Source organism: Cucurbita moschata, unplaced genomic scaffold (genome assembly GCF_002738365.1).
Source record: "Cucurbita moschata cultivar Rifu unplaced genomic scaffold, Cmos_1.0 Cmo_Scf00006, whole genome shotgun sequence".
Taxonomy (NCBI): domain Eukaryota; kingdom Viridiplantae; phylum Streptophyta; class Magnoliopsida; order Cucurbitales; family Cucurbitaceae; genus Cucurbita; species Cucurbita moschata.
In genome coordinates this window covers 5,590,493-5,614,777 of record NW_019268522.1, presented here as the reverse complement: position 1 = coordinate 5,614,777, position 24,285 = coordinate 5,590,493, and the positions used below count along the sequence as shown (strand labels likewise).

At 43.3% G+C, this 24,285-nt stretch overlaps 1 pseudogene; it reads right to left on the bottom strand.

Annotated features, from left to right (window-relative positions):
* Positions 1-3,459: 3,459 nt before the first annotated feature.
* LOC111443839 lies at positions 3,460-4,853 on the bottom strand (annotated as a pseudogene).
* Positions 4,854-24,285: the final 19,432 nt, after the last annotated feature.

The window sequence follows — 24,285 nt, the reverse complement described above, 5'->3', positions numbered from 1 at the left end:
CCCCCCCCCCCCCCCCCCGTATTTTGAGGGATAAAAGAGTCCATTTTCCCTATTTTTAGGGATAAAAATGTATCTTTACCCTATTTTTTGGGATCAAACTCTATCTCTCCCTTATTTTTTTTATTAAAATTCCGGTCAAATGGGCCGAGGTAATTAAGAAGGAAAGACTAAACTCCTTATTCCTTCTCCTTCACCTGATTGAACAAGGTAAACTGGATGGAGGATGATTCTTTCACTCTTTTATTCTCCTGTAAGAAAGAAGCAAGAATGAGACAGAATAGGAAGGGAAGGAACTAGCTGGGTTGGAAGGAACTGGCCGGCCGACTTCGCTCTTTCACCGTACGGTTTCATTGCTTCACTCCTGAACCTCCTTATTCATCAAGTAAAGACTGAATCTCGATTCATTCGACTGAACTACTGAACCTCTATCTACTCCCAGCAGTTCTTGTTGTTCGTTTCCTCTCCCTGAACTGTAAAAGATCAATACTCAAGAAGAAGAATTATCAATAACTACTTCCCTTCCCTGATTGAACTCGGTAAAGCGGCTAATTCATGGACTCTCTCTCCGAAACTAACTGTAAAAGAAGACTCTCGATGCATTCTCCTTTACAGTGATAGGGAGAATCAAACTTAACTGCTCCTTTTCCGATATTACCAGAAGTTATTGGATTAAGGAAGTCAAGCCTAAACTCAAGAGTCATGAGACAGAACTACTTCACTTGCTTTGCCTATCCCTATTTTGTTGGTCATTTCCGTCTTTCACAAGGGAAATAGGTTCAGTAGCTAATTAATTGATGCCTCTCCCTATTTTGTTGGTCATTTCTGTCTTTTACTCGGTAAAGCATATTCTTTCTTTTCTCCTGAAATTGAAAGTCAAGACTCTACTCCTTATTCATTCTTGATCTTCTCCTTCACAGTCAGTCAATCCTCAACTCAAGATGAAACCGAAAACCTGCCCCTTCTTGCTTTCACTGCTACTGCTCAAGATCCTTTCTTGAACTTACTCTCCTCTTCGGTAAAGCTGCTAATTCATTTACTGAGACTCTCTTGTAAAGACTAAAGATTAATGATCCTCTCCCTTAAACCTTAGACTGATTGAACTCGGCGAGGTAAAGCAGCTTAGTTTCTCTCCTTCTTATTCTTTCACCTATTTATTCCAACACAAGGTAAAGCATATATATTCAGTATCCCAAATTTTATGGAATCCGACAAGTCTTTCTTCATTTTTGGGAATGAGCGGAGCAGTCAAAGAAGAAATCAAAGAAAATGCAAGCTTTTCATTTTGTCTCCAATTCGAGCGAGAGAACCCAGTTTTTATCAAGTTTGTTGTTTTACTTGGTCCGAGATTATGTTTTTCACTTATATATATAATAGATCTTTTATTGTGCATCATTAGGAAGCTCTTCAACGGATCCTGAAGGCAAATAGTTGGAAAGGACTCTATTGTTCGGAGAGTCATGTGGGGCATGATGGGACAAGACTGAAGTTTTCCAAACTTACTAAAATAGAAGTACTTACTACAGCTAAAGAAGTGGGTCCCGCTGGAACCTCACCCGTCGACTAGGTTAGTGTAACTGCACACAGTCCTATTGAGCCATTTGAAATAATCCCATGGATTCCTATTATGAAGATAGAAAATCTTTCTCATTCACAAATCTATCTTTCTTGACTTTATGCTACTCACTCTTAGTTTGGTCGTACTTTGGATTTCTTCGAGATGGTTAACTACTTTCTTTTTTAACCGTAAGAGGGAGTTCATTCACAGATCCCGCTGGCTCCAGAACCGGTGGAAGTTCCCCACGCCGACCCCATGAAGCACTTCTAAGTTCCATTCACACTTTGTTTGATTCTTTAGCAAGTTCGGTAACATTGTGAGAAGGGGGAAGGGCTGCTGTCTGTTCACTTTCTGTAAATTTCAGAAAGAAATTCCAGTGTCGCAGGCAGAGTTATGTCTCTGGATCAGAAAATATCTACAGAGATGGATACTGAACCCGCGGATGGGTGGAGGAGAGAAAGGATCACTCTAATATCCTAAAATCCCTCATTAGGGAGTCTACTGCTTTCTTTCTTTCTTTCTTTCATAACAGAGCCGAGAATAACGGCTAGCATAGTTGTCTCTCGCATGCAAGGAGATGCTGCTGCTGGATGTCCGGTTCTGGTGCGCCATGATCCTTTTCTCTGGAATAATCGAGGGCACTGCCTTCCTTCTGCTTTCATAGGTCGGGACTGAATCAATCATCGCTCAGTGAGCTATTTATTGCCGCCAATAGCGCTTCGCTTGCACGCCAGCGCCATGCCTGGTAGAGCTATCGCGCACGGGCGAAGGTAATGGAATTGTGAAACCCAGTTGTAGAGGTTCAGGAGATGCACTTTTTGTACTTGTAGTACTGTCCAAGCTCAGAGGGAATAATATCTTTCTTCTTTCTACCTTTCTTTCCCATGACGACTAGTAAGGGCAAATAACAAATTTCACTTCGAATTCTGGACCTCAACATCCTACTACTCATGGTGTTTCACGATCAGTATTGGAAATGAACGGAGAAGTGGTGGAACGTGCGGAACCACATATTGGATTACTCCAATGCGGCACGAAGCCGCTGACGCTGAGTCGGCTCCTATGCCACTAGCTATGCCCTGCTTGGTCCCCCGACACGGTGGAGGTTCTCTCCGTAGCGCGTCATGAGCACCGGGGGGCGATTGAGCTACTCAAGCGAACCGCCCTACCTAACTACAAGATAGGGACAAAAGGGAGAAGGTTGTGAAGGTGGCCTCGTTATCCACACCTCTGGTCATAGGAGGACCGACCTGGGTTTTCATGACCGTTAGCAGGTCCTGGAGTGCTTGTCAAGGGCTCCCGCCCATACCCTGGGGTGATCATCACCCCCTGCACCTCACTCACATCTCGACACAGTGGAACGTGTAACCCGCATGCAGTCTCATTCTACTACATTTGTTCCTATAATCCATAGTCTAACAGAACGCAGTAGCGAGGGGCAACCTGCCCATACAGCCAGCGGGGAGGATGGCACTACTGGCAAAGACCGTCCGGCGAAAACGCCGCAGGCGCGAAGCGTGGTAGGCCTGCGCCGGGGGAGCATAGCATAGGCAGAAAAGGTAGCCCGGACGGTGGAAGAGCCAGGGGAGGCCGGGTCATTTGACAGAAATCAAAGGCTTTTCCCCTATTATCAATTAAAGGACCTATGAAGTAAAGGGAAGTGCATCAATTCTTGGAAAAAGAGGGAGGGAGCGAGCCTAAAGTCAATTCAATGAATAGATCTCGAGTCAACGGTACAACAGATAGAGCGCTGCCTACACGCAAATTAGCTTCCGAGGTCAAGCAGTCTCAATTTCACTACAGGATTGATTTGCGAATGAATGCTGGGCCACCTTGAATGGCGTGAGCCGCATGCGGGGAGACTCGCACGTACGATTTTTAGGGGGATCCAGTCGAAAGCCTGGCCTAGCCCACCCGACTAGAGGGACTGAGAAATTAATAGAGTACAAAACTTATCTTCAAGCTTTACCTTATTCTGATAGTTCAGAGGGCGATCGCGGAGTCACTGAATGAAGTCCTCCCTTTCTTTCGGAGGTGCTGACCCGCAGCGAGGCAGAGATGACTAAGTGACATATGGAATATGGCGACGACAACAACATGTCCACAAAGGAGATAAGAGGTGGAGCCAACGACCCACTAAGACTCACGTATCTACAACTACATCCTCGAGCGGCAATCAAACAGAGGCGTGAATGCAAGATGCCAGCAGAATGATCGGCCGGATAGAGGCTAGGGCTGCTTTCTTCCCATCGCGTCCGTCCCCTTGTGTGTCGGAGATATAAAGCGAGTGCACCGAAAAAGAACGGGAACTAACTGGGTTGATCTATTCTATGGCGAAACATCCGAAGCATAACTGTACACTCACACGATCTTTGACAGAGATAGGAGCATTCGGTGGAACCGGTGAACTACACTTGCTTCTAGATAGATGTGTGGGACAGAGGGCTCGTGGTACCAGCTGCCCTTCCTCCTCTGCTTTGAGAACCGTGTGAACAGAGAGTGCGCAGAAGGGAAAGAGTCCTCATACGGAGTCGCACACCGAGGCTGTGCGGGAGACTGAAGAATGGGTCGAGTAAACTCCCCTGGGGTCAGCAAAATCAGAGACGAAGCTTTATGGTATTTCTCTTTGTTTTTATTGGAATTGGAAAAGGAGATGGGTATGTTCTTGAAAGGGAAGGCAGAGGTAGTACTTTGAATGACGAAGAGAGGCGGCTCGGCAAAGAAGGAATGGTAGGTAAATCGTCAAAGATGACTTCTTTGTTGGCGAAACGAAGGGCTAAATAGCGCCAGTGATTCTCTCAGTCTGGATTTACAATGCCTCGATAAAGAGGTCGATGTCGATGACAACACCCTTTTCTTCTCTTCCTTACCGGGGAATCTTCTCTTATGGCCTTCACCTCCCGCCCGGCCCAGAAATCGAACCCAGCCTCCTTCTCATCCATTCATTTCTGCAAGCAGGTTTGAATAAGACCTTCTATTGCATAAGCTAAAAAAGAAGGGCGAAGGAATAGGCTTTGGAAACTGAGGGGATTCGTAAGAAGGGCGAAGGAATCGCTTTCAATACGTTTTGTTACGTTACGCTTCTCTTTCTTTTTCCAATATCATGGACATGGCCTGGGTGGGGCTAAGGTAACTTAAGTGGGAGAGCCGTGTTATGGGTGACCTTATTGCATGGTTCAGAGAGCACTTGTGTATGTGATGAAAGTGAACGTGTACGAAAAAGCTGTCGTCAAGTTTCGTTGTTCGTTCCGTCGTCGACCCTATCTATGTTTCTACGATGGCCCAAGAACACGCTCATTCTTCAGCTGTAGAGAGACTTTTGAATTGCGAGGTACCATTACGAGCTCAATATATACGAGTGTTATTCCGTGAAATCACTCGAATTTCAAATCATTCACTTGCTTTAACTACTCATGCTATGGATATGGGAGCATCAACTCCGTTTCTGTGGGCTTTTGAGGAGCAGGAGAAGTTATTGGAATTCTATGAAAGAGTCTCGGGAGCCAGGATGCATGCAAGTTTCATACGACCAGGTGGAGTGGCACAAGATCTTCCTCTTGGCTTATGTCGAGACATTGATTCCTTCACACAACAATTTGCTTCTCGTATCGACGAATTAGAAGAGATGTCAACAACCGTATCTGGAAACAACAATTAGTGGATATTGGTACTATCACTGCACAACAAGCAAAGGATTGGGGATTCAGTGGTGTAATGTTAAGAGGTCGTGCGACATGAAGACATTGATAGCAATATGGGGGAAGTTCCCATCAGGCAACAACGGTTCTGCCTGACCCTACTTAAGCATGTGTATTATGTCAGTGAAGACTTGGTGTGAAGCCTTGGTTGGAGCTTACGTTAGAAGAGCAAAAGGCCCGTGGCTAGGGTAAGCTGAGGGGGACAGCGTAAGTGAGCGAATGTGTGTAAGCCTAGTCAAAGATGACTGTTCTAGGTGGGCCACCTACCTTCGAATGGTCTTGGTCCTACGAACCATGAACGAATTCACCTCTGGCCTCTGGGTACGTCGGAACCGCATAAGTTCACCGGGGTGGAGCACGGTCTGCCAAAATCGACATAGGTTAGGTGCTATTGATGGAACATGGTAAGCCTATCTTTCTCCATATGGAAGTGCTCCGGGCACATAGAGATGTTGGTAGAGTCAGCCTCAAAAAGCAAAGGCCAAGCTGTAGGTCACGTGACCTGCACCGAGTTGGTGGCTTACTGGGCTTTTTCCTAGATCAAAGCAGATCAACTCGCCTTCTTGTTATCCAAAAGTCGGTCGAATCGGACCCTGCCCTAGAACCTCGAATGAAATAGGTAGTCGGGTTCTCTTTCGACAACCCTTTTGATATGATAGGCCCGATCACCTTCCCCCTATCCCTTATGTTTAGGAGCGGGATCCAAAAAAGAACGAACAGTCCCGTGGTGGTACGTAAGGCATGGAGTCCGCGAACGTCCCGCGCCCCCTTTACTAATAAAGGAAAGAAAGCCTCAACCAGAACCACATTCCTTTTGCGTGCAGATGTAGCTAAGTGTCTGACTATATTGGTCATAGTTCCCTGCTGTTGCGACCGGTGCTCGTTTGCGCGTGAACCAACTCAACAAAGAAGGAAAGGATGCCTCTCTCTCGTCGGGGTATCTGAGAATGATTCGAGCTGTATGAAGGGAAACTCTCATGTATAGTTTCTTGTTTTGGGGGGGGGAAGGAGCCCGACAGGGTCCCCCCACTGACTTTTTACGGGCCTAAGTGAAAGTGAAGTGGTGGGCCTACCCATCCCATCCAGGGGTATGCTGGGATTTGCGAAGGGCAGCACCTTACGATGTTCATGACCAATTGGATCCTGACGTACCCGTAGGTACCAGAGGAGATTGCTATGATCGTTGTTGTATCCGTATCGAAGAGATGCGACAAAGTGTTCGTATCATTGTGCAATGTCCTAATCAAATGCCTAGTGGCATGATCAAAGCCGATGATCGTAAGCTATGTCCTCCATCACGATCTCAAATGAAACTATCCATGGAATCGTGTGCCGTGTGAAACGTACATCATCGCCGTTCTTAACCGAGACTCAGGTTAAGCTCTGTCTCGAAACCTTGTGGGGTTAGGAGTAAAGCATCCCGAGGTTGACGCATCTCATTGGGCGTGAAGAAACATTGGGAACCAAAATAGATTTCTTCGGAGCCGTTTCTTGTTCCATCCCCTCACCCCGGCATAGTGCTTCGCTTTTGGGGATTCGGAAGAATACACACACTTCTCCCTTCTTCATTGATCTGGGGGAAAAGGAACCGTCTACCTGTTGGGAAGCTAGACATTATAGTGGCTTGATGAGGATAACTAAGCCGACACGCCGGAGTTGGCTACTGGCACAACTTGGTGGTGCCTTACCGCACCGAAGGTGAACGCGCGGTAGCTTTCGTGGTGGTGCTTCAGGATTCCAATGTACTGCATCCAAGATCAGAACGAGCTTGCTGGCGGACCATTGCCGTCCCATTCTTGAGTGAGCTGGAGTGCAGCCATCTTAGCCACTAAACTAGCTAGAAGCTATTGCTTCGGGTTGAAGCACTAAAAGAAAAGGACCAGGAAACACGGCGGTATAGGAACCACGGGACCCCACCACTAGTCTAGTAAAGGGAAAATAGAAGTGCGCTCCTGCACACCAGCTAAAAAAGCCCTTTACCCTTTGAACGAATAATAAGGTCAGCTTCATAGTTCCAATCTAGATAAGGCTTTTTGATGCCCTTTTTTTAGGTTGGGTTGCTGGATACGGGATCCTCGTAGTAGGCTGGAACAACGTCCAGTCGAGAGAGGGCAGCCTTTAGAAGCAAGAGGTTGGGAAACCAAGAGAACGCTTCGCCTTTTCTTATCTTTTTACCGCTGACGGAGTAGGAGTAGCACAAAAAGAGGGATTTTGCTTATTGACCCAATGAGAAACCACAGTAACATCTTCCTCGTTGGGGCTTCGCGCACTGGGAAAAGGCTATAACGCCACGGGAAATTGACCACTAGTAACAAAGCTCACATAAGGTATCGAGAGGGCTATCACAGTCAGGTGCGAATGAATTACCCCCTATTTGTAAAGTACCCCTCTCCCTACCGGTCGAGCTGTTTCACCCCTCTTCCTATATGACGGGGGTTGAGGCGAGAAATGGCTTGATGAACCGTTCGCCACGAACCGCCCCCATTCACTTGCTTATCATAGAAGCTATCAGTATACAGTGCCCCACAGCTATTTATTCAGAGTATAGTGGGGTTGAAACACGAGAGTGCCCGCCCTTTCTTTCACGCTGGCCTAAGTCAGTCTTTTAGTAAGCGTAACCGTGTATATATATCTTCGATGCTCTCATTTCGAAATGTCCGCCCGCAGTTTCAACTACCAAAAAGCTAAGTTGGCTTGACGAGCCCAGTGAGGAAGTAGGAGCAATAAAACAACAAATCTTTCACTTAAGGCTTTCATCGTAATGGGAAAAAAGAAGAGCTTTTGCTACTGAGAAAGCGAACAGTCAGCGGGAAGGTTCAAGACTTAGCCGAGCGTTAGCGAAGCGCTGTAGTAGCGCTGAAGCCCTATGTGCTATAATGCTGAGCCAAGGACGCTCCGCCTTATCTATAGAAGCAGTCAACTGAGTTCTGAACGAATTAGCTCCTTGGTAATGCCTCAATCTATAGATAGAAAGCCCTATGATGGGAAACTACCACGTTAGGTTTGGAGAGAGATGGGACCGGTTATATTCTCATAGGGGGAGGAGATGCAAGCTTTTTCTTTCAATAGCCGGCCAAATGACTACAGGATCATCATCGGTCTACTCTACCTCAATTCACCATTTCGAACTTTATACAGAAGCTTTTTTCGTACCAGTTTCTTCTACCTATACTGCAGTGGAAGCACTTAAAGGGGAATTTGGTGTCTTTCTGGTCAGTAATGGAAGCAATCGTCCCTACCGTCGTAAAATAAGAGCACCTGGCTGTGCCCATTCACAAGGACTTGATTCTATGGCCAAACATCACATGCCAGCAGATGTAGTCACCATCATTGGTACTCAAGATATTGTGTCTGGAGAGGTAGATAGATAGGACTACTAGTTGCTCGATTAGGGCCCTAGCTTTATTGCGAGACAAAAACCTCAGCGGATCCCCTATCCCCTATAAAGAAAGAAAGAAAGAGAAAGCCTCTCGGATAAAGTTCTTGTCGCTAAAGTCGAGAGAGAAGTCTCGTCAGCCACTATGGTCTGGGCTCTCACTCACGTCGTTTGTCCACTCTATTACGCTGCTCGCCCTATTAGCTAGCCGGCGCCAACCAACCAGGGTAATTGATTAGTTTCAGCCTGTCTCGGGTTCTATATTATACGGTGAAACTCGCTCATAATATATATCCGTTTTCTCAGGCAGGAACCAGACCTAGATGCACGAAGAATAATAGATATCTCTGGGGTCATATTCTTGTGTAACTTCTCTCGTCCCGTTCATTGTGGTTACTCGGCCCTGCTAGCCATTTGCTTGCTCGAACTGTACAGGGGACAAGCTAAACAAGCAAGCCATACAAGTTTATAGAGTCGGAAGTTCAAAAGCACTTTGAGGTTTCCCTGTGACTAACTTAGCACACTTCGGGTGGTAGCCATTGGGCTAAGTCTTCAAAAAGAGCCACTCACACACATATATAGGCATTACGGAGGAGCTTCGCTTTCTACTTCGAGCGTTGCAGTAATTCATAAAAAAGAATGAGATTAGTTTGGTCTTCAGTCTTTGGGTTTATGAATTTGGGTATCGAAGTTTGAGTTATTGTCGTCCCTTGTTTGCGGTGAGCTTGGTAGTAGCATAGGTCGATCCTCAGGCTATTTTTTCAGGGCTGGAGCTTGATTCGCACTCCCAGTAGTCTTTCTTCAGTAATTAGCTTGGAAAGTAGTCTTTCGTAAGCAGGAGCGTAGCGCTTCGCAAGAGAAGGTGGAGGATGTGCTTCTTCCCCTTAGAGCTCTGTCATTTTCACATAAATGTTGGAGTTGTAATAAATCCTATCTCTACTTCTAATAACGAACGCTAGAATTGGGATATCTCCAAAGAGGGTAGACCGACCGGGTGGAGGGTTCAACAAAGAAAAAGAAAACTGAAGCCAAGCCCTTGTTTGGATAGGCTAGGCTTACGGTTTTCAACTGCATCATACGGTAGGGTTTCGTACCCCCTTTAGATATCTTGAGCCCTCGTGCTCCTAATGTCAAGCTAGAATGAGAGCTATCGTGGAATCTGTTGATCACACATGAGTACCTCGCCTTCCAAAAGAAGCGGCTGCTAATTGGCATGCTAATGGGGACCATTGATCAAGAAGGACTTCGGAAACAGCAATCGAATTTCGCAAAAAAGAGAAAGAAAGAAATATAGGGCCAACTCGGAGAATTGAATTGCGCCTCTAACCTGACTACGCTACCCAACCTGCTGATAAAAGGTCGAATTCCGCAGGGCGCACGAAATGCCGATCAAACCCCTTAAAGTTCGCCTAAGATAAAGTAAACAATTAGATCTATCTAACTGAGTTGATGATGGACCGGATCTCGAAAGGCAAGGCGAGAGGCTTGAATAAAGAAGATGTATGAGAAAGGGAAGGTCAAGAGAGGCTTATTGCACGATCCACCCAACTCAGTTAAGCTAATAAATGCTGCAGTTAAGAGAGTGGGAGGCCGGCCCCTGGCCATCTGGAGGTGCACCCCAATTTAAAAGGATATCAAACAAACAAAAGGGTAAAGAGAAAAGGAGCGTTGAGATAATATACTTGCATCTGTCTTTCATTTATTGAAAAAGGGGGCCTGCTTGAAGAAATTTAGCCGCTTGGCCCTCTTGCGATGCGAACAGGCGTTTACAGGTTCAAGATTTGTAACATAGGAAGGAGGTACATAGCATCTCTTGTACAGGGAAGAAGCTTAGATCCAATCGAACTCCTGGTAGGAATTCCTCAGGGCATATTACGGGGTTTCCGAAGGAAGGTACTAGCAACTTGCTGTGTCATGTCCGTTTTAGTTCTTTATTCTCAATTCTTCTTCTTTTGAGTTGAGTCAGGATGAATTAAATCCTTCACCTTATTTCAAAGGGTAAAGTGGACAATTGATTCTTCTTTCACGAGGTAAAGCTAAATGAATTCAATCCGGAACCTGAACTTGATTGAACTCCTTTACAGTGAATAAATAGGAGGAATAGGAAAAGGAGCTGCATGAGCACCTATGCTTGAAGGGAGAATCTAATTCAACATTCATTCGACTGTAAATACCATAAAGAAAAGATTTTGTATCCACCATAGGGTAAAACATTAAAAGACGTTTTTCCCTAATAGTAGCAGCGTCAATAAATTCTTTTCTATCCAAGATAGGGGTAAAACATTAAAAGACCTTTTTCCCTAATAGCAGTATAGGAAATCAAATATTTTGTATCCACCATAGGGGTAAAACATTAAAAGCGGTTTTTCCCTAATAGCTGGAACTTAAATCAACGAAATTCTATCCCCGTATTTTAGGGGATCAAATCTAGTAAAGGTAATTAATTCATTATTAAGGAAAGACGAATCCTTAAACTAAACTTTTTCCTATTTGACAGTGAAAGAAAGAAAGGAGACAGAGCATGAATGGAATGAGAGTTGACAGTGAAAGAGGGGAAAGAAAAGAAAGGAGATAGTCAGACCGGAACCTGAACCGGATGGGGTAAGTCAAAGACAAAGAGAATGAAAGAGAAGCAAGCGACTGAACCGATATGACCTTAACTATAAACTGATTCGGGTGAACCTGAACCGGATGGGTAAAGCATATTCTTTCTCCTGAGCCGGAACCTAACTGTAAACTGATTGTCCTCTCCCTATTTTTAAGGTCATTTCAGTCAAAGACAAGGGAAGGAAATAGGTCAAGCTATTTTCCTCTGAACCTATTCTATTTCTTCTTTCTCATTCCCTTCTTAAACTCGGTAAACTCCTTTTCCTTCTTTCACTCTGTCTTCGTCTTCTCTTCTTGTTTGAATTCTTGATGCGTAAAACCCTAAATCGATATGAATGGAAGATGCCTCTTTCACTTCTTTTTCTCGGTCGAGCTCTATCAGACCCCATCTATGAAATCATGGTCGGCTACTCCGAGGTATCTTCCCTGTAGAACTTAGGCTGATATGAGCAGCAGAAAGAAAGGCACGTAACCGATCGGTGGTTCAAGTTGCTGAAGGAGACAACAAGCTTTGTGACAGAATCATGGAATTCAATGAAAGCATTGAAGCCGGGCAAAATGGGATGGTCTAAGAAGGCCAAAGAAGAATACTTGCAGGTTAGAAAGAATTCTAGTTAACCATGAGATTGTAACTCTCTTCTTTCTCCGAAGCTAGAGTTCTAACTGGGACTCGAGTATTACTACCTAAAGGATGATAGGCAGATAGATAGGATTGATGTAAGCATTCACGTCCGGGTGGTTGAAAAGGTATGACTCAAATCTGACTTACTTGGCCCTAGCTTACTACTCGTACTGGGATAGTCGCTTAGGATGGCTAAGATAGCTAATATCGGCTCAACTCATATTGGCCTGGCCTTATTCAACTACCAGTGCAGGAAAATATAAGCACTAGGATAGAGAGGAACAACAGACGATAAGAACCGTATCGGACCTTACATCTATCTATAGTCCTCCGAGCAAGAGTTTGAGAAGCTAAAAGAGCAAAGAACGAATTAGCTCTATCAAGCCCCGTTTCCAGAATAGGAAAAGCCAGGGGAGAGGATAATAGACGATGTAACAGTAGTGGTGGCATTCTCACCAGCCTTCGTAGCTCTATTGTCCAAGTCTCACTAGGAGCCTATTCGCATTCTAAGAAGAGTTGAAAGAAGTCCGAGGAAGGGTATCAATAGTAAGTAGAGGTCATACTATGTGATCTTTGCCTTTCTTTGTTTTCAGATATTTCCTATTTTTCAAGCAATCTAGTGAAGTACCTCTTAGCTTAGGAAAGCGGGTTCTAGCAAGCCAATTTAAAAGCGGGGGCTCTAGGACAGTTTGAAAGTTTCCCAAGGAATATTGATATTGAAAAGAGCAGGTCCAGCAAGTTTTTTTGAAAGCCTTTAAGCACCTCTCTGTCCCTGTATTGTCAAACTATTAATTAAGGTTACTTCTTTAATAAGTTGCTTATTTGCTTTCAATTGTATAATAGCTAACCCTTTCAAGTACTTTTGATCTTCACCCCACCACGTAATATCTCATGTTCTTAGATCAATGGGAATGGTAGAGAATTAACTCCCCAATGGGATGAATAATCAGGCTTATAGCTTGACTAGTCTTCCACTAAGTTTACACCGTTCAACACCTCTGTACTCTAATTTTTACTTCCACGTAGCTGCAGCTGCGGAGCTAAAAGCTACAGCCGCTTCTTAATTATAAGAGAACCTACTAGGTTTTGTTTTGCTTTATACTACTTACAGAGAAGAGAACGTAAGAACCTTAGCCTCTTTGTTTCCCCTGCTTTAGTCGATTAAATGGAATCAATTTCCACTCCCTTTGTCATCTCGAACTATTGAACGATATCAAATCTTTCTATGTGAAGCTTCTATTCGAGGGCACTGACTCTCAGTCCATGTGCTGTAGTATCAGCTGTCATAAGACCTTAACTAGACTCATATTCCAATATCCTCTTCTAATCTAGCTTCGGCCTTCCCTGTCCAGCTCAATCTGATTAGCTGCCTTCTTCATTCAACTCTTGTTTAGATATTGGATTTCATTTCTTTCTTTCAGTCTATGGTTCATATTTGAGTGAAAATTGAGCAGCTTCTTTCTCGGATTGTCATTTCAAGGAGTGCAGCACCTATCTTTCTTTCTTTCCTATCCCTTTTTTTGCTTAAGCTTAGATTGACCTTACGTAATTCGGTCCTTTCTTTGCAACCAAGTCAACATATAGAAGGTTTAACCGCTAGCCGGAAAGTCTAGGTTATAAAGATCTCGATTGAAAGGGGAGGAAGCAACTGAGCACTTGAACGATCTAAATGAAGCTAGTTCGGAGTTTCGTTTCTAGTTGTCCTTAAATTGAATAGTCATTTAGAAAGTTAGTCTACTTTCTCTAAGGTTAGCTTGAAAGCAGTATGGAAGGAATTTGAATGTAAAAATATCGATTCATACAAAAGTCTCTTCATAAAAGATGTCCAAGTCTATTCACCAAATTGAGATCTTCGGAATCAAAAGCAATAAATGAGTTGGCCCCTTCCTTGTCTCCCCACTCTCTGGTTCAACTTTAGACGGGTCTATTTGAACACCCTAATATCTTCTAAGACACGATCACCGCTACCTGCCGATCATTAATATCGTTGAACTTTAATCGGTTGATTTATCGACATGGTACTTCTACTCCGCCCATAACTTGCTGGCCCCTTCTTCTCTGCTTTTCCTAAGTCCGAATTGAAATAGAAATCAGATCAGAAAACATCTCACAAACTACCGAAATCTAGAACATAGTTAAGTCTATAAAGTAGGGGCTTCGTACACTATGCTATATCAGGTCAAAGTGGAGATTTGGAAGAACTCCTATATCCAATGAACCCTGGTGTATGTGTGCCGCAACTTGCTGTATAGTCAACCCAGCGGGGAATAGATAATCTTGCTCGATAGATAGGCATATTCAAATCAAGATTCAACAAACCCATTAGGAGTTCGCCAATTTGCTCCCAGACAGAGTCGAGCGCCAAGTCTCCCAAGCGCTCTTCCCTTCCTTCCATCTTATGGGGAGTCAATTCGGGCAAACGTCCAGCCTTCACACGAGAATGTCCAAGGGAAAGGACAAGCTCAGATTCAATATAAATTGTTGAGTCAGGAAAATATGCAAAATGGAATAATCTCAAATAGAGCAAGAACAAATTCTTTATCAAAGTATGGAATAGATAACTTATTACTAGAGGCACCAATCCCAATCCAAATGGTAGTGGTTGGCAGCAGGAAGGGATGTCCTCCGATAAGCCTGGCGGTAGCTCAGCTCCCTCCCCAAAAGATTTGAAATGTTCATATATAGAAAGAAAGGAGGCACCTCTAAATTCAAGATAGCCATTAGAATTTGGCAAGTGAAGATAGACAAGAGTTTATTCCTATACGAAAAGGGTCGTGCTACCCAGGTCAGCGGTACTATACCTTCTTGTCGGCTCCAGAAGCATTTCCCTCGCCCTTGTTGGTCAAAGCCTTGCTTTTACGCCGCGATCGGTAACGTCTTCTGGCAAGTTCCAAAACTTGCGCCAAGCTATATTCGCCCCAGATCACTGGGGATTTCTCCTCCTTTGTCATGTAAGCGGGGACACCAACCCTGATTAGCTTGCACATGCAGGCTTTCCAACTCGGGAAAAGCAGCCCGCACCAAACTACTCACATAGTCCTTTGGTGAAAGGTGTTTTTCACTCCTACGTGATTGATATTGAAAACCACCAGAATGATGCGGCTCTCGACTTATCAAAATCGAAGTACAGTGATCTGCTTTAACCGCTGAATGACTTCCAAGACACATTGCTTCTTCACAATGGCTCAGTGTAAAAAGTCAATAACGACGAAGCTTTTTTGTGCCAGTTTTCTCAATTGAATGAATTGTGTGATATCTAAAATGCTGCTAAAGAACACATGACCAAGATACTATATGAGTTATTTTGTTTGGGTTAGATCAGCCTGAGGTAATTTCCTTAGTAGCTTTGATCCGTTGAGCGGCGGCCCTTCTACTCGGCACCGTCGGATCACTAAGGCCGGCTGTTCGTACCTTTCGATCTGACTTACTAATTAGCTTTTGGCATATTCCTTCCACTAGAGGAATTTTCCATACCTATCCCAACAAGTCCTACCAGCAGCCTATCTTATTCTCTGCTCCCGAAGAGCCTAGACTAGACTGGTCGGCCGTTGAATGAACGAAGACTTCCCTTATCCAATGCTGTCTTTCAATATGGAAACTCTTTTCTTTCCTATTCTTCCAGCTCGATGCTAACTAAAGTCCGAAGGACGCCCAAGGGGTTCCAATCTTCCAAATTCGAGGACATATCCTATTAATTAAGGAATCCCTTTTCTCATGGAGGAGCCCGTTGCACTTTCACTTTTTTCGCTAGCATGATGGATAAAGAGCTGTAAGAAGACGATCAGGGTTGTAGCATATTTTATTAATGACACACGGGGAAGGTTTGGCGAAGGTGTCCTTTTAAGAGGAATCGTACCGTTCTCCATATGTGCCATGGCCGGAATGAAAACAGAGGGAGTCGTCAAAGAAAGATAACTACAAAGAAGGGTGTCCCTATAACTGATATGGAACTTCTTTTTGCCCAGCCAGAGAGAATGAACGCCCAATCCCCTTTGGCATAGATCAACTTCGCCTTTCAATAGATGAATATTTTGTAATATCTTTGTTGCTCAACCGATCATTTCTACCACCTATGCTCTCCCACTTTTCTTGGCTAATTTTGGGGAGTCAAAGTTCTTTGGTTTCAACCGATAAATAAGAAGGAAAGATGGAGCCGGGGCTACGTTCTTCCTCGATCCATGAAAGTACATATTGTAGTTTCTTGTTATGGAAATCAATCTTGTTTAGATCAAAACCCAATACGATTTCTTAACTTTACTATCAGGTTCGCAGCAGCTTGCGCTTAGTCCCTGTATTTCCAGAAAGCCAATCCTGAAGAGGCGCTTTGTTTCCATATGCATGTCAAAATTCACAACAGGGGTTAGAGTACGTGCCGGTGCCAGCTCTGGTTCCGCCATTCAAGGTTGATTCACCTCCGGAGCAGGGGAAGGCGACTCCCTTGGAGGCAGATTTAGATCGATCTCATTCTTTGGTAAAAGAAAGGAAGGATTCCCATCACATCATAATGTAAACCAAAAGTGAAAGCGATGATTAGCAAGCAGATCGGGTAAAACGGAATAAACCTAATTTGGAAGATCCACTTGACTTGTCCAAAAAGAACCAAAAATAATGACATGGATAAATGAGCGCGAAGTCATAAGTTCTCTCTTGCGTTCTCGATCGGAAAAGAATACGAACAAAGAAGAAGAAGAAGAAAAAGCCCATTACAAAAAGGAGGATCCACACAAAATCGATAAACAAAGAAAAAAGCTTCAGATCAATTCCAGTTGATTCTCAATCCCCATGGAAAGCTCTTCATGTCCTACGAAAACAAAAAGAAGAATGAGGAAGAAAAAGAGAAAAGAAAGATGAGACGATTCGAGATCAGCGAGTGCAATTCTCACGAGAAGGAGAAGCTCCTCCCTTAGCTAAGACTCGTTAGGCTAAACGACAGACAAACACATTCGAAAACTAAAGCGCAGCACCCAGAAGAGTTGGGGTGGGAATGGCAGACAGAGAAGAGATTAGAAATTAGAGAGAGAGCACAAAGAAGTGGTTTGACTCAAAAGCGCAAGAAAGAGAGGAACTCATTCAAGCAAGCTAATTCGACCTTTGTAAAAAGACAGAGATTAATGTAGACAGATTCCAGTGGCATTTCGTTCCACTAGAGAGAGAGAAGGTTCGCTTTTTAGGCTTGTGAAAGAAAGAAGAAAGAAATTTGCCTGAACCACAGTAGTGGGAAATGAAAAATGCAAGCATGGTTTGGGGAGGGATTTGTTTTTATAGAGAGCCGTTCAACAACTCTCATCTTTGGATGATATCACGAGAAAGAATAGAGTGAATTTATCGCTTTCCTTTCCCGTCTTGGATCACCTACTAAATCTCTTTACGTTCTCCGTTTCTAGTCAAGAGAAAGAAAGTAGGAGTAGCGGGTACTATTGCCGACCTCTTCTTGCCCTCTTCCTATATGATGGGGGTTGAGGCGAGAAATGGCTTGAACGGGGGGAGTCGTGCCCATTCTCTCTCCGGGCCAACCTTACACAGCGAAGGATTCATTCTTATCGGAGCGTATACGAGCGAGCGGAGCCCAGGGAACGGGGAAGCCCTAGAAAAGAAAGATCGTCGCTGTAAAATGGATTTGAGTTTCGGGCTCGGGCAAGACGAGAAAGTAGATATTCCACATTTTCCATGACAGGTGGTTGTCGTTGATAGGAGCGACTTTCTTGTGGTAGTCATTTCAAATCATCACATATAATGCAGATTCTTTACGCCCCAATAAGCCAGTCACAGACAATAACTCAACCGGACATGAGAGTTTCTTCTCATCCAACTCAGGAAACCTTTGCGGAACCAAAATCAGATCTCAGATTGACTGAAGTCGCAAAAAAGCCTATTTGGGGGAAGAGGCCCATTCCCATTTTGTCTAACTTTGCTAATGAACAGATGTGGAAAGTTGCCTATCAACCAATGATCATTCTTTTGGCAAGTATTTGACGATTAAGATTTGCTATCAAGCTTTTTGGGAGATTTTGGGCCGACGATCAGCATAGATTTTGTCTTCTTTGGTCGGGTGGCGGGTGGAGAATTAGAAAAAGCATTCTTCGCGGATTTGTTGCACTTTCTTAGTCTTTCTTCAAGGCCTGGTAATCTACCAAGAAATATTGAATGGTGATGTTCCCCATTTACTCGATCTTTTTTCTTCCAATTTCGGCGTCACCCAGCTCCACGGAAAAAGGAAAAAGATAAATAAGAAGAAAAGGCGAAACGTTCGTACAAAGTCAACCTCTTCCGACAATTCTAATAGTCTCATTCAAGAAGCTCCCTCTCATTGGAATTGGCTCTACTCCTTTCGAATGCGACAAAGCAAAGGGAATTACCTCTCCAAAAGAAAAAGCCTTCCATAAGATGGGCGGTCCACCCCCAAGAGTTCCAACGAACCAGGACCCTTTACCCACCCCAGAACAGAATAGAATCTGAAACTCCCAGTGACTTAGTCAGTCAGTCATGCAGTGGAGGATTTTGAGAAATGCGCCCGAATGTCCCCCCCTACCCCCATAAGACTCTCAAAAAAGAGAAAGAGGATCATCAAGTCTTTCTTCTCTTCTTTCATGTGGAAGAGGGTCATCCATACAGAGAATTCGACAGACAAGATTACGGCTACCACAGATTCTTTTCTTCTTTTTGTTTTGATGTCTTTTTTCTTTCAACCCTTTAACCACACTGACTTTGGAATGAAGGAGATCTCGACTTTGCTCAAAGAAAATTGGCCACGGAACTATTGATCAGACAGATGAATCGGGTGGATCGGAAGACTGACTTCTTTCCCCCCTTGGCCCTTGTTGCCTGCAAGAGACTTGGTGGCAACAAACCCCACGTGCCCCTGAGATTACCCAAAGAACAATTGGAGGGAGGATTGATTCTCCTTTTTGAATAAGAATTTGCCTTCCGCTTTTCTTTTACCCCAGCAGCTACAACAAGACAGACAGATAGGGGACTTTTTTCCTCTTTCGACAAATCAGCAATTTCCCCATTTGACCCACCACACTTTTCACCGGTGAAAACTCCAGGCTTTTTCCGTCACAAGAGTAACTAACTAGCTTGCTTCTATTCTCTCTCCGCAAAGGCGTGACTTGCTCCCCCGCCGTGGTCGTACTCCTCGGGGTTAATTCGACCCTCGCGATCGATTGTCCTTATTTATCTAGATTTTCTTTGATCGAGGAAGAAAAGAACCTCTTCTCGTCGAGTTGCTTTGCCCCTCTCCCTATCTATCGATCGAGCTGCTTTACCGAGGTTTAAGAATAAATAAAGAGGAGAAAGAACCAAGAAACACAATAACGGAGTTTACAGTTCAAGAATAAATAGGTGAAAGAAAGAAGGAAGAAGACGAGCGAGAAGCCTATGTTACCTCGCGTAAAAGAAGAAAGGAGAAATGAAAGCGAAAACTAGTACTCCTCATGAACCTCGTAAACTCTTATGATCTTACCTCCTGAACTTACGATCTGTTACTCTGAGCTTTCTTTCTCCTGAACCTGAAGTAAAGAGGAACCTCAAGCTATTTGAAGAGAACCTTTACTTCTTTGTTGTCGAGTAAATTCATTCATTCAATCCGTCACCTCTGCTTCTTTCTTCTGCTTGAAAGACTCAACCTTCACCCTTATACTCATGTGGTACTCTCCTGTAAAGACTATTTATGACTAAAAGTGAACTCAATCACCTGTCCTTTACTTACGGTCTCTTCTCTTTGATTGAACTCATGTACTTCCTGTAAAGCTGAAAGATGAATTGGAACCCCTGGCCCTGTACTATGACTGATAAACCTTAAAGACTCAGTAAGCGTAAATGGAAACTCCTTCCCTCTCTTGAACAAGGTAAGTAAAGACTATTGATGAATGAGACTTCACAGTTCTATAGAATGAATAAATAGGAATAGGAAAAGTAGCTGCATGAGAAGACCCTTTACTTACCGTCGGTAAAAGCCAAAGAGAAATGAAAGCGAAAACAAAGAAGTTCCCGGCCAAAGCTGATTCATGGCCTGAACCCCTCTTTCCTCAAATTAATGTTGAGTCTTGAATTAAGGAAGGAAAGATTGAGTAAGATGCAGAAAAAGAAACCTCAACCCTCTCCCTACAGGTCTCAGGGTTTCACCTCTTCGCCCTACGGGTCTCAGGGTTTCACCCCTGAGCTACTGAGTTTACAGTGAAAAAAAGAAGGGAAAGAAAAGGGAGACTCTGAATGAATGAGAGTGAACTACTTCACATGAAAGTGTTTCAAGGAAAGGCGCTGAAAGAAAATCTTTTGTATCTAGCATAGGGGTAAAACATTAAAAGACCTTTTTCCCTAAGGAAAGCTGCTTCAAGAAAAGAAATTCTATCCCCCCCCCCCCCCCCCCCCCCCCCCCCCCCCCCCCCCCCCCCCCCCCCCCCCCCCCCCCCCCCCCCCCCCCCCCCCCCCCCCCCCCCCCCCCCCCCNCCCCCCCCCCCCCCGATTTCCCTCGGGAACTCTCCTGTAAACACTAAAAAAAACTATGAAGATCCTATCCTCCCCCCTATTTTTAGGGATAAAAGTCTACCCTTCCCTTATTTTTAGGGATAAAAGAGAGGTATTTAGGGCCGAGGTAATTCATAAGTCAATCCTATCGAAGAATCAATTCGACTTAACTGTAAGTAAATCCGAAAGATTCCTTCTTGATCTTGATCTTCTCCTATCCTCTGTCTATTTTTTTGGATAAAAGTCTTCCCTTCCCTTATTTTTAGGGATAAAATCTAGTAAAGGTAATTAATAAGTCAATCCGAAAGATGAATGAAACTGTAAACACGACTTATTCATTCATGATCGTGAACTGGAAGTAAAGACTATCGAAGAATCAATGATCGTTCACTGTCTGTCAATCCTCAAGATTCCTTCTTGATCTTGATCTTCCCCTTCAAGTGTTTCAAGTCAAGACTGAACGTCGGTCCTTCTCTGTTGCTTTCCTTTGATTCTGGGGACTCTGAAAATGAAAGAAAGATTTGTTTGCCCTCTCCCTATTTTTTCCTTCATTGAACTCTTGAGGTAAATTCCGTTATTGTGAGTTATTCTTAGAAGGTCAAGCGGCTGAAGAGGAAGGAAAGACAAGACTCAACATTAATGGGACAGATTGAACGAAGTAAACAACAGGAGGATCTGAAGGTCAAACTCCTTAAACTCGATAAAGCATATTCTTTCAATTCATTAAATCCTGAACCGGGGAAAGTGTTTCAAGTCAAGACTCAAGCAAGAGAAGATTCCTGAGACTGAACTACTAAATCGGAACCCCTTTATCAATCTCCTTCACCATAACCTTTTCCCATATTCCCTGGCCTAAACCTATTTACCTTATTCATTCATTCATGAAATCCTTCACTGTAACAAAGACAGGAGAGGAGAGTCAAAAAGGGGTAAAGCTCAATCACTTGAACCGGATTGAACTGTAGTGTAAAGTGGCTGAGCTCCGGAACCTATTTATTCACAAACACAGTAAACTCGGTAAAGCGGCTGGATGAGAGGAAGGTAAAGCTCTGTAACCTTTGACGATATTCACTTTACAGAATGAAGACGCTTACTTTCCAATCGAGTAAATGAATGAAATCAGGGCAAGATGAATGAGAGTGAACGAACTGAACTCCTTCCCCTTATACGATATCACCTGACTGCACGCAACCTATTTCATATTTCTTCTTTCACTGTAACCGAATCAAATGAAGAAAGAGAAGCTCATTCACCTCGTCATCATTAATGAGAGAGACTAAACTTCTTCCCCAGAACCTTTTCTTTTCCGATATTCCTTTCCCTTCACTTTCCCATCGAGTAAATGAATGAAATCGTTCACCTTCCCCTGACGAGAAGAAAAGCCGAAGCCGAAACCTTAAACCTTTGACTAATGGAACTCGATAAACTGGAGGATGATTCTCGGGTTGAACTAGGTAAGCTAGATGGGATGAGAAGAAGGTCAAGCTACGCTCCTTTTCCTATGGCTATGGATTCTTTGTCCTCTCGCAACTTACTTACTCATTCACCTGTCTATCGGTCTCACTCGCTCCTTCACCTCGGTCGGCTTCTTTCTCTTCTCCTGACCCTGATTGAATTGACCAAGGTAAATAGGTTGGTTCAGTAGCTCTTTGATTGAAGGAACAGTAAGAACTCCTTATTCATGAGCCAGATAGATAGATTCCACTCTTTCAGAAATAGGCAGGATGAGAAGAAACTCTTGTGTCCCCGGCCGACCTTGTCTGACTGCTTGCTTGGCTCATTCACCTATCGGTTTCACAATTCCATTTCCTGCCCCTATATATTATTTATTCTGTAACAGTAAGGGAAACACCTTAACTACTGAACCCGAGCCTATGTTATATTCTTACACTGCAGCTAATGAATTAACTCTTGAACTGTAAACTCATTCACCTATCGGTTTCACAGCTTCGCACCTTTTCGATTTATTCTCCTGTAAACACTCCTTATGAATGATCGTTCACTATCAGTCAAGACTATAGAAGAATCAATGAGAGTGAACTGTCAGGAAAGACTCAAGATTCCTTCTTGATCTTGATCTTCCCCTTCAAGTGTTGAAAGTCAAGACGAAACTCAAGATTCATTCTCCTTCACTCAATCACTTGTCCCTTCCTTCTTTTACTCAGTCTTTCACAAGGTAAAGCATATTCAGTAGCTCTTTTCTTGAACTGCTCTTGATCCTTCTTCTTGTAAACAAAGAGAAAGACTCCTTAATCATGAGAGTTTACAGTGAGGGTAGAGGAAAGACTATCGATGAATGAGACGTAACCCGCATCGAGAGCTACTTCACCTACTTATTAATGAGAAAGAAGAGTAAGTCAAGAAAGATCAGCTCATTCACCTGAACCTGAAGGAAAGAAAGAAAAAGAATCCTCTATTCCTTCGGTAAAGCTATTTGATTTGAAGAACCGGAACAAAGAAAGAAGCAAGACAAGATGACTTATCCTTCTCCTATTGATTTCACTCTATAAAGCATATTCTGTTTCAGTAGCTCTTTTCTTTCCTCTCGCTTCAAACACTGGGTAAGTAAACAGATAGGATAGGCTGGCTGGCTGAGATTCCCTCATTCCCTTCAAAGGCTCTTTCACGAGGTAAATAGGTGGGTTCAGTATCTTATCTCTTTTCTTTCACTCATTTGATGATCTTGGCGCCGTCTTCGTCTTTGTGTTCTTCTTCGTTCTCCCGGCGTTCTAACTCGTCGATTACTTTGTATGACCATCGAGAAACTTCTTTTTGGATTTGTCTTAGTCCAATCGAGTTTTGAGGACTTGCTTTATCGTTGGTACTGGTTCTTCTTTCTCTATCCTTATTCTATATAAACGCCCAGTGAGTTTGTAGCAGCCGGGAAACTCCTTATTTTCGTGGGAGCTATAAATGTTTTAATCATATTTTCTGTGATGTTAATGAAGGGTGAAGAATATTCCTTTGATTTGAATCTTTGGACGGACTGTTGGGAATGGAGTGACTTTTCTTTCTTGTCCAAGTCTTTTTGTTTCACTAATGACTACTATTGTAGATACGTAATGGTATGAGATTATTTGGACTAGAAGATCAACCGTGATTCGTCAGCCTTAATAAGTAATAGTGTCAACAAATTGGAATTTCTTTATCAACGTTTTTCTTCCATTTTCACTAATTTCGATCATTCTTTTAGCAGCTTTCTTTGATTGGCGCAATTGGCGTGGCTCGACAGTAATCAATCTTTAGTTAGAAATATCATAAATGCAACTTTGTTCTATGTTATGGCACACATTCCCCTTCAATTCTATTTTGAGATTCTTTCTGTCTAAAAGCTAAATTCTTTTATTCGATCGATTACCAATATATTCCCTTGTTCTGTACTTTTTTGGAATCTATTACATTTTTGTTAATATTTCAATGAATCGGAATTTCTAAGGAGTTGGTGAATCATGCTCGAACATGTCCTTATTCTAAGTACCTATTTCTTTTCTATCGGTATCTATGGATTGATCATGAGCCTAAATATGGTTAGGGCCTTTATGTGTCTTGAGCTTATACATGATGCAGTGAATATGAATTTCGTACCATTTTCTTGATAGTCGCCAAAGGGAATATTTGATGAATTTTGGTTATAGTTATTGCACTGAAGCAGCTATTGGCCCAGCTATTCTTTCGTCAATTTCTCGTAACAGAAAAGTCGTATCAATCAATCTTTTTGTGGAATAAGTAGTAGTAGTAGTATTTCTTTCTCAGATAAATTCGGATATGAATCAAGTCAAATTATCCGTATGATACGTAATCCATGATCATGTTTGCGAAAACGTCAAAAATCAAAGTATCTTGGTCCTATCGCATGAGTTAATCTGAAAGTAGGTAGATTGATTATCAAAATTCTGATCAATTATGGAGTAGGATATAGAATTCATTTACAAATGGACTCGATCGTATAGTCAATCATTCT